This window comes from Miniopterus natalensis, chromosome 6 (genome assembly GCF_054644295.1).
Source record: "Miniopterus natalensis isolate mMinNat1 chromosome 6, mMinNat1.hap1, whole genome shotgun sequence".
NCBI classification, from domain to species: Eukaryota; Metazoa; Chordata; class Mammalia; order Chiroptera; family Miniopteridae; genus Miniopterus; species Miniopterus natalensis.
The window spans coordinates 69,637,801-69,645,292 of NC_142086.1; the positions used below are offsets into that span (position 1 = coordinate 69,637,801).

At 37.9% G+C, this 7,492-nt stretch overlaps 1 pseudogene; it reads left to right on the forward strand.

Annotated features, from left to right (window-relative positions):
• The first annotated feature begins 3,984 nt into the window (after nt 1–3,984).
• On the forward strand, nt 3,985–7,285 carry LOC148092939 (sodium/potassium-transporting ATPase subunit beta-3 pseudogene; annotated as a pseudogene).
• Nucleotides 7,286–7,492: the final 207 nt, after the last annotated feature.

The following is a 7,492-nucleotide window of genomic DNA, read 5'->3' on the forward strand; positions in this document are numbered from 1 at the left end:
AGAATGTATATAAAGCAAACATTGCAATTAATCCAATTCAATAAGTACATGGTTCCAAATAAGAAAATAAATGAATAGTATAAACATCTGAGAGTGGGGTAATATTATTCCCATTTACAAATGAGTAAACCAAGGCAGGGCCAAGTTTATGAAGGTATTATTAGATGTAACTCTCACATGAATTACTTTCCAAAAGGAGCTTCTGATGGCATATTTGATGGAAAACATGAGATCCTGCCCTGCTGGAAACACATCTAAGCTGCCATCCAGGCAGGGTGAGAGAGATTTCTATCATGAGAGAATTTCTGAATTCCTGTTTTCAGAAAGCTCCCTGACCTTGGTGAGCCAGCCGCACACATTCACATCTCTAGCTGTGCTAGCCTTGCTCTGCCCTGCCTTCCACCTAGCGAGCTCTACTGAAGGTTCCAGAGTTTCCCAGATGACTTCTGCTGGGTACTGCATCTTCCTTAAAACGTCTAACTGACTCTTTGAGCAAAACAGCCCTGCCTCCCTCCTCGCCTGGGCACTCTTCATCCAAATGCTCTATTGTTCTGTTTTCAACACCTTGTTTTCTCTTACTAAATTTCCTCAACTTTGTACTTTTTCACCTCTTTATGTAATTGTTCAACTCGTTCATTTTTCTCTCTTTTAATCTTATTACTCACTATTTAAAATGTAAATATCTTAACCTTATATTACACATTTATCTTTGGAGCTAGTACCATTTTACTTAGGTTGGTTGTACTTTGAGAGTTGATAAGAGAAAGTATTTTTTTAAGTGATATTTTAAGAAATTTTTGACTTATTTACATATGGTCATGGAAACATACAAAATGGCACTCTACATCTTTGGTTCTCTGATGGAAAATTTGTACAATAAAGAATTCTAATCAGGGAAACGGAATATTATAAAATTATATAGTTAGCAGCAAAGTCTATTGTCTTCTTTGACAAGCTTACTGACCAGTGATTTGTAGATTTCAAGAAAGCACTTTGTTGAGTGTCCACAAACCATTTCATAATACTGCTATATGTAGAAGCACCCAGAGAAGCAGATAGCCCTACAAATAGCCTTTGTGCTATTTATATGAGTATCAGTTTGGGGAAAATATTGCACTAGGAATATCACCATTTATCACCAGGGAAATTAAGATAGTTGAAAGATTGTTCTCTGGTTTCTCTTTTTCTCAAAATGTTTCTCAGCAAGTTCAATGCACTGTAGGAGCTCATTCAAATATTTATACTGACTTGAATTTAGCTTTGGTGTATTGCTTCATTAGGAGCAATAATGAGGCTTGAGCAGTGACACTTGCTAATGGATAAAAATACTATGGAGCAACAACGGCAGTCTCCTCTACCCCTCACTTCTGAAAGGATGATAAACAGCATTTTAAGTTTTGAACACACAGGAAGATATCACATATACATTGGGTGAGTTTTCTGATGTGGTGTTTCTATTATTGTTAGCGACAGCTTACAGTTCAAACTGCATTTTACTCACTCAGCATTATCCCATAATATAAATTGCCTAAATTTTAGCAGCTGAAATGTGTACAGTCTAAACTCTAAGACACAAAATAGACAATTCTTAGCGATGCTGAAAACCACTGTGATTTGTTTATCTGATTCTAGTTTCTCTTGAATATGCTTGTTTATGAGATTGAGACCTTGTTTGCCTTACTGTGCCAAATATAGCTCTATTTGTATAATACTCCATTCCAAAAAACATTTATCAGAGTTATAGTAGTACTCTTATTTTTACAAAGAATTAAAAAACTGTGTCGAGAAGGAGAATTTTGAGCTGAAAATAAAGCTGAGTGATTTAGTTCAACTCTTTTTAGAGAATAAGAATCTATATCAGTTTTGTTTCCAAAATAAAATTGATCTGAAGTAGTAAGCTTGGGTGACTAGTAAATATATTTTCTTCTTAGTCAGTGAAACACAAGTATGATCAAAGGAAGCTGAAATATATCACGTATTCTGAAGTGTAACACCACTCTAAGATCTTCACAGGAATATTTTAATTATAATAAGTTTTGTGATCATCACATCTCAGCCTTTTCAACATTTCTGTTGCTCTTTCTCATATACTTCAATAAATGCCAAGTAAATATCATATTTAAAGGAAAGAATATGGAAATACTTGTCTTATTTCAGACCACATGTAGAATATTGGAATCACTGAACAGCAATTTAAACTGTTTGTAGTCAAATAAGAAAGCATGTCAGCAATTTAATTGGATCCATGAAGTATGAATGGATTTTCTATGCACAGTTATTAAACTATAATACTAACAATGGGCTGCTGCTGCTTCAGTCCTTTTATTCCTTTAGAGAGAGGGCTTTCCAAATGACAAAATAAAATAGTGGAAAGGGTCTACCAGGATTTACATAGAAGTATAGTATAGTATAGTGTAGTGTAGTGTAGTGTAGTGTAGTGTAGTGTAGTGTAGTGTAGTATAGTATAGTATAGTATAGTATAGTATAGTATAGTATAGTATAGTATAGTATAGTATAGTATAGTAATATATCTGGCTTTTGTTTTACCTATATGCTTTATCAAAAATGGAAATCTTCACATAGCTTTATCAAACATCATTGAACATGAATTACCCTAATACATCTTGATCCCTTGAAGACCTCTGAAAAGCCAAGGTAGGTAATAATCAAATCATATTTTCAAGTCTATGCATGTGCTAACAGAAGAGATCCAGACATGTGCGTACTTTCAAAGGAAAGTATACACAACAGTTTCAAGGCTCTAGGTGTTTATGAACAGAATGTAGCAGTTAGCATTATTTTAACATGCAATAAATATACAAATGTACACATATATATATAAAATACACAGGGTGTGTATGCACATTAGCTGACTGAAACAGCAAGCATTTAAATGCAAAGCCAAAGGGTGAACACTGCTCAGTTTAAAGATGCTGGGAATATTTAGTGAATGGACGAACACAATTTCAGAAGAAGCAGACCAATTGTGAAACATTGCCCCAGAACACATCTGAGAAGTCCAAAACTGTAGGAGAGAACAGTGGGCTATGTCAAAAGAGCAGGGGTTGTATTCATACAACTCTAGGTTTAAATCCTGACTTTAATGCTTAGCTATGACATTACGACAGGTTTCCAAGAGTTTCAAACCTTGTATTGATCTTAGTCCACTTGTGCTGCTTAGAAAATACCATAGACTGGGTGGCTTAAACAACAGAAATTGAATTCACAGGGTTCTATAGGCTGGAATGTCTAAGATTAAGATGCTAGGGCATGTGGGGCTGCTGAGGGCTCTCTCTCTGTCTTGCAGGTGGTCTCTTTCTGGCCCTCCCATGACCCTCCCTTGGTGTGTGCATGGGGGGGGGGGGAGAAACATACCTGTCTTCCTCTTCTTATAAGGTCATTAAGAGTCCTACCTGAACTAATCTAAATTACTTCCAAAAGGCCCTGCTTCCCAATATTGTCATGTTGGGGGGTGGGGCTTCAGCACATGAATTTAGGTGTGTGCAGGGGCACAAATATTCCATAATAGTATCATCCTCTGAAAACGGCATAAAACTGATATGTGAGGATCAGAACACAGTGACCTTGGTGCTGCTGCTGCTGCAGTTGGTGATCCTCTAATGAGGAAGTCAGCAGCAGAGCAAAACAAAATAGTCCATCCTGGAAGCGGCTCAGGCAAGAACACTCAGATTCCGACGGAATGTGCTAGAAGATGTATAAAAACCTGCAAAAGAGCTGACAAATGTTTTTGAACTCTGAGCTCATCTATTTGAGGATGTGGAAGGGGCTGGTAGAAAATTTCAGGTGCAGTTAAAGAGACAAGCAGAATTGCATTGGTAAAAATTGTTGGAGCACTATGGCATTTCCCATTCTCATCTTAAACCAAATGAGAGAAGTTTCCTGAGAACCAACCAAGAGCAAAGCTTCCTATTGTCAGGTTTTACAGGCTATGGAAGAGAGTCTGCAATACATCCCCAAAACATAATGGTCAAAGAATATCATTTTATGCTTGAAGAGGCAGGACAGACAGATGAGGGCTGCAAGAGAATTTGCCAGGTTCTGAAAGGACTTCGCCCAACTGTACCAGGATTGAGAAGACTACGGGAGCGTCTTGCTAGGCCCGAAGCTGACTTAGGGTGGGGTTGGCATAAAGGTCAGCTACAGACCTCAGTACCAAGGTAGTGGCATTTGGAACTTGGCAGAGTGGGAAGGGGGATTCTCTGAAAAATGCAGAGAAACTAATTTCAAGAAAGAAGTCAGCATCGAATGTCTGCCAGGTAGAGAAAGGGCCAAAGGCAGATCAAAATAGAATTGGGTGCGCTCCTCACCCCAAATCACCTCTCTTCTGATTGAACCCTTGATGGGGGCTGTGGCATCAGAGGACGGTGCTAAGCAGTCAGGGAGGAATGGCAAGGGAGGAAATCAGCTGGCAGTTCCTTCTCATCAAGCGCAGGCTTGCCAGGCCTGAGCAGCACTCGGCGGGAAGAGAGAAGCTTTAATATATTTGAGGTTCAGTGTTTTGATTATTACACTAACTCATGATTTCATCTAATTAAATAAAACCATTTTGGGGCTTGGAAATACCTGAGGACCTACCCACAAATTTATCCCAGAAGTGTACAAAGCTAGGCTAAGTAAGTTTGAAGAGACCGGGGAAAGAAAGAAAATCGCTTTATGACTTGCATATGGAGACCAATATGTTTAATAAACTAGTTACATTTTGCATAGTGATTAATACTTCTGTATTAAACAGTCTGTAGTGTGCTAATATTCTTTTTATACTTCAGAAAATATTATATACTTTACAAAACTGTTCCCATCTTGTAAAATTAAAATGAACTTTTTTTAAGATTTTAGCATGTATGTGACTGTGAAAATTCTATTTATGTAGTAATTTGAGCCTATTGCCTCTATTCCCAAAAGTTAGCTATTATTGTCTCTGGGCATATCCTCGCAAACTTTACAGAATATACTATTTGAGGATCCAAAAAAGTACAGATTTCATTAACTGTCTAATATTCTACTGGGCTTTGAGATCCACATAAGTGGATGTGCAAGTCTTTGAGTTTCAGCTCTATTTGCGTTTATGGTGCTGCCGAAGAACAAACCCCCCACAGGAACATCAATGATTAAAGAGGCATCTTCAGTATAGCAGATAATCAGTAAGGAAGCCAACAAATAAAGCAGCCCGAGGGGTATGTGCTTCCAGCCTCCTGTCTGAAGTCCAAAGTTACTTCTCCAGTTTACACAGCAGCTGTTGTCAGTGTCACTAAGAACAAAGCAGAAAAAGATACCCTGATTCTTTGAAGTGTATTTGATTGCCCTTTTGAGTATGATGGGGAAACTGTATTTATTTTTACTTAGTATTAAAAATATGAAAAGAGCAATAGGCATTAATCTAGGTTTCTACTTCTTTGGAAGTATTTTTTTTTTATAATGTATGTTGTTGTCTTTAAAAACAGACAGTCTCTACAAATATTTTAAGTCCCTTTAGATAAAATATTTATCTTGTCATCAGAAGGGTATCACTCTGACTCTATATCTTTAGGGTTATGTAAGGAAGTTATCAATTTCAAGGTTGTTGATGAGTATGAATAGATAATAGCAATAGTAATATTGTGCATGGAATATTGTTTCACAAAAAATAATCTCTTGGAATATATTGGCTAGAACTTAAAATTATTGCCAGTTATAAATATACAAATACAATTGTTTTGTCATTGTTTTCTCTATATTATGTGATAAAATATATAATTTTAAAGCTGAATTTTGGGAATTACTGAAAAATTGAATTGTAAATGTGGTAATAGCATTGACTCAGCTATAGGTTCTAGAGATTTATACATATATTCATAAAACCTGTGGCTCAGGAAGTTGTTAAAATTTTATCAAAGAATGCCCTTTAATATTTAAGAGTCAGATGATTTCATAATGGCATAACTCAGAATAATACAGATTGTCATCCTTAAGAGGGCAAGAGTTTCTATTCTTCATGAATATGTTCCTAGTGTTTAGAACAGTGGTTGGCCTTAATGATGCCTGAAAGATATTTGTTGAATGAATAAAAAAGGAGAAGCATCACCAGTAACATGATATTGGTATCAAGTACTAGTAAACAACACCTGCTTTGGAGTCAGACAGAAAATGGTTTAAATCTCAGCTCAGCTATTAACTACTTTTTTTTTTTTTACTTAAAGATAATTAGTCTGGAACTTATTTCCATCAACTCTAAAATGGTAAATCGCCACCTAATTTATAGTGTCATTGGATTGGAGCACCTGGCACATAAATCAGCATTGAAAGATACACCTGGAGTGGCTGGAGCACCTCTCTGCAGGGAGGCACCCTCAGCCACTGGCCAGCCAGCCTCCCTCGCTGCTCCAGGGCTGCGGGGCCAGAGCAGGGCAGCCCCTCTGCCCTAGCCGCCTCCAACCTGTGGCCACTCCCGCACATGCCACAAGGAGTCCTTCAACCAGAGCCCGGCCTAGTGCAAGTTCCTCATCTACCTCCAGGCCACCAGAGAGTTCCTGGGGTACACTGCCAAGAGTTGGAGTTTGATTTTGCTCTTCTGCCTAGTTTTTCATGGGTTCCTGTCTGCACTCTTTTCACTCACAATGTGGGCTCTGCTTCAGACTCTGAATGATGAGGTCCCGTTACTGTGACCAGATTCCTAGCCCAAGACTTGTGGTTTCTCCAAAACCAGTGACTGCATTGGAATATATATTGCGTTGGATCCAAATTCCTATGAATGGTACACTGAAGACCTTTGGAAGTTTCTAAAGCTACAGTATGATTTAGAACGGAAGGATCCCACAGTCTGCCCTGACAGAGCACTTTTTGAACAAAAAGATCCAATTTATGCTGCATGTCTGTCTGTTTTCTTACTTCAAGTATGCAAAGGAGTGAATGATCCTGATTTTGGCTATTCCAAAGGAAATGCTCTGTATTTCTGTGAAAATAAATAGAATACTATAATTGGATTAAAGCCTCAAGGAGAACTGAGAAGAGCATGTAGTATTTCAAAGGATGAAACACAGCAGTTCTATGAACTTATCTTCCCAAAGGAATTATAGGCTTAAAATACTTTCCATAGGTATCTATGGCCATTGGTTGCTGTCCAGGTCATCTTTTATCCTAACAGCACTGTGAAAGAACTAATAGTCAGGTGCAGGATTGATGGATCACCCAAACTAAAAAGCAGGATGATGGTGTCAAGCTTTTAGGACTAGTTGTGTTCGGTGTCACAATGCATGCAGAGTTTGAGTACGATATGTCCACAGGGTAAATGTCTTGCTGTCTGTCTTCATTGTATACAAACTAGACCTGCCATTTTAGAATTTTGAGGCCACACTGGAGAAAAATGAGATGATACAGGACACTGAGCTAACATCAGAATGAGCCTCCAGATCATCATGTTCAGTGCTCTCTGAAGTAGCTGCCTTTTGAACAAGAGTGTAGTCAAACACTGGATTCTGAACACGGAGAATGGGAT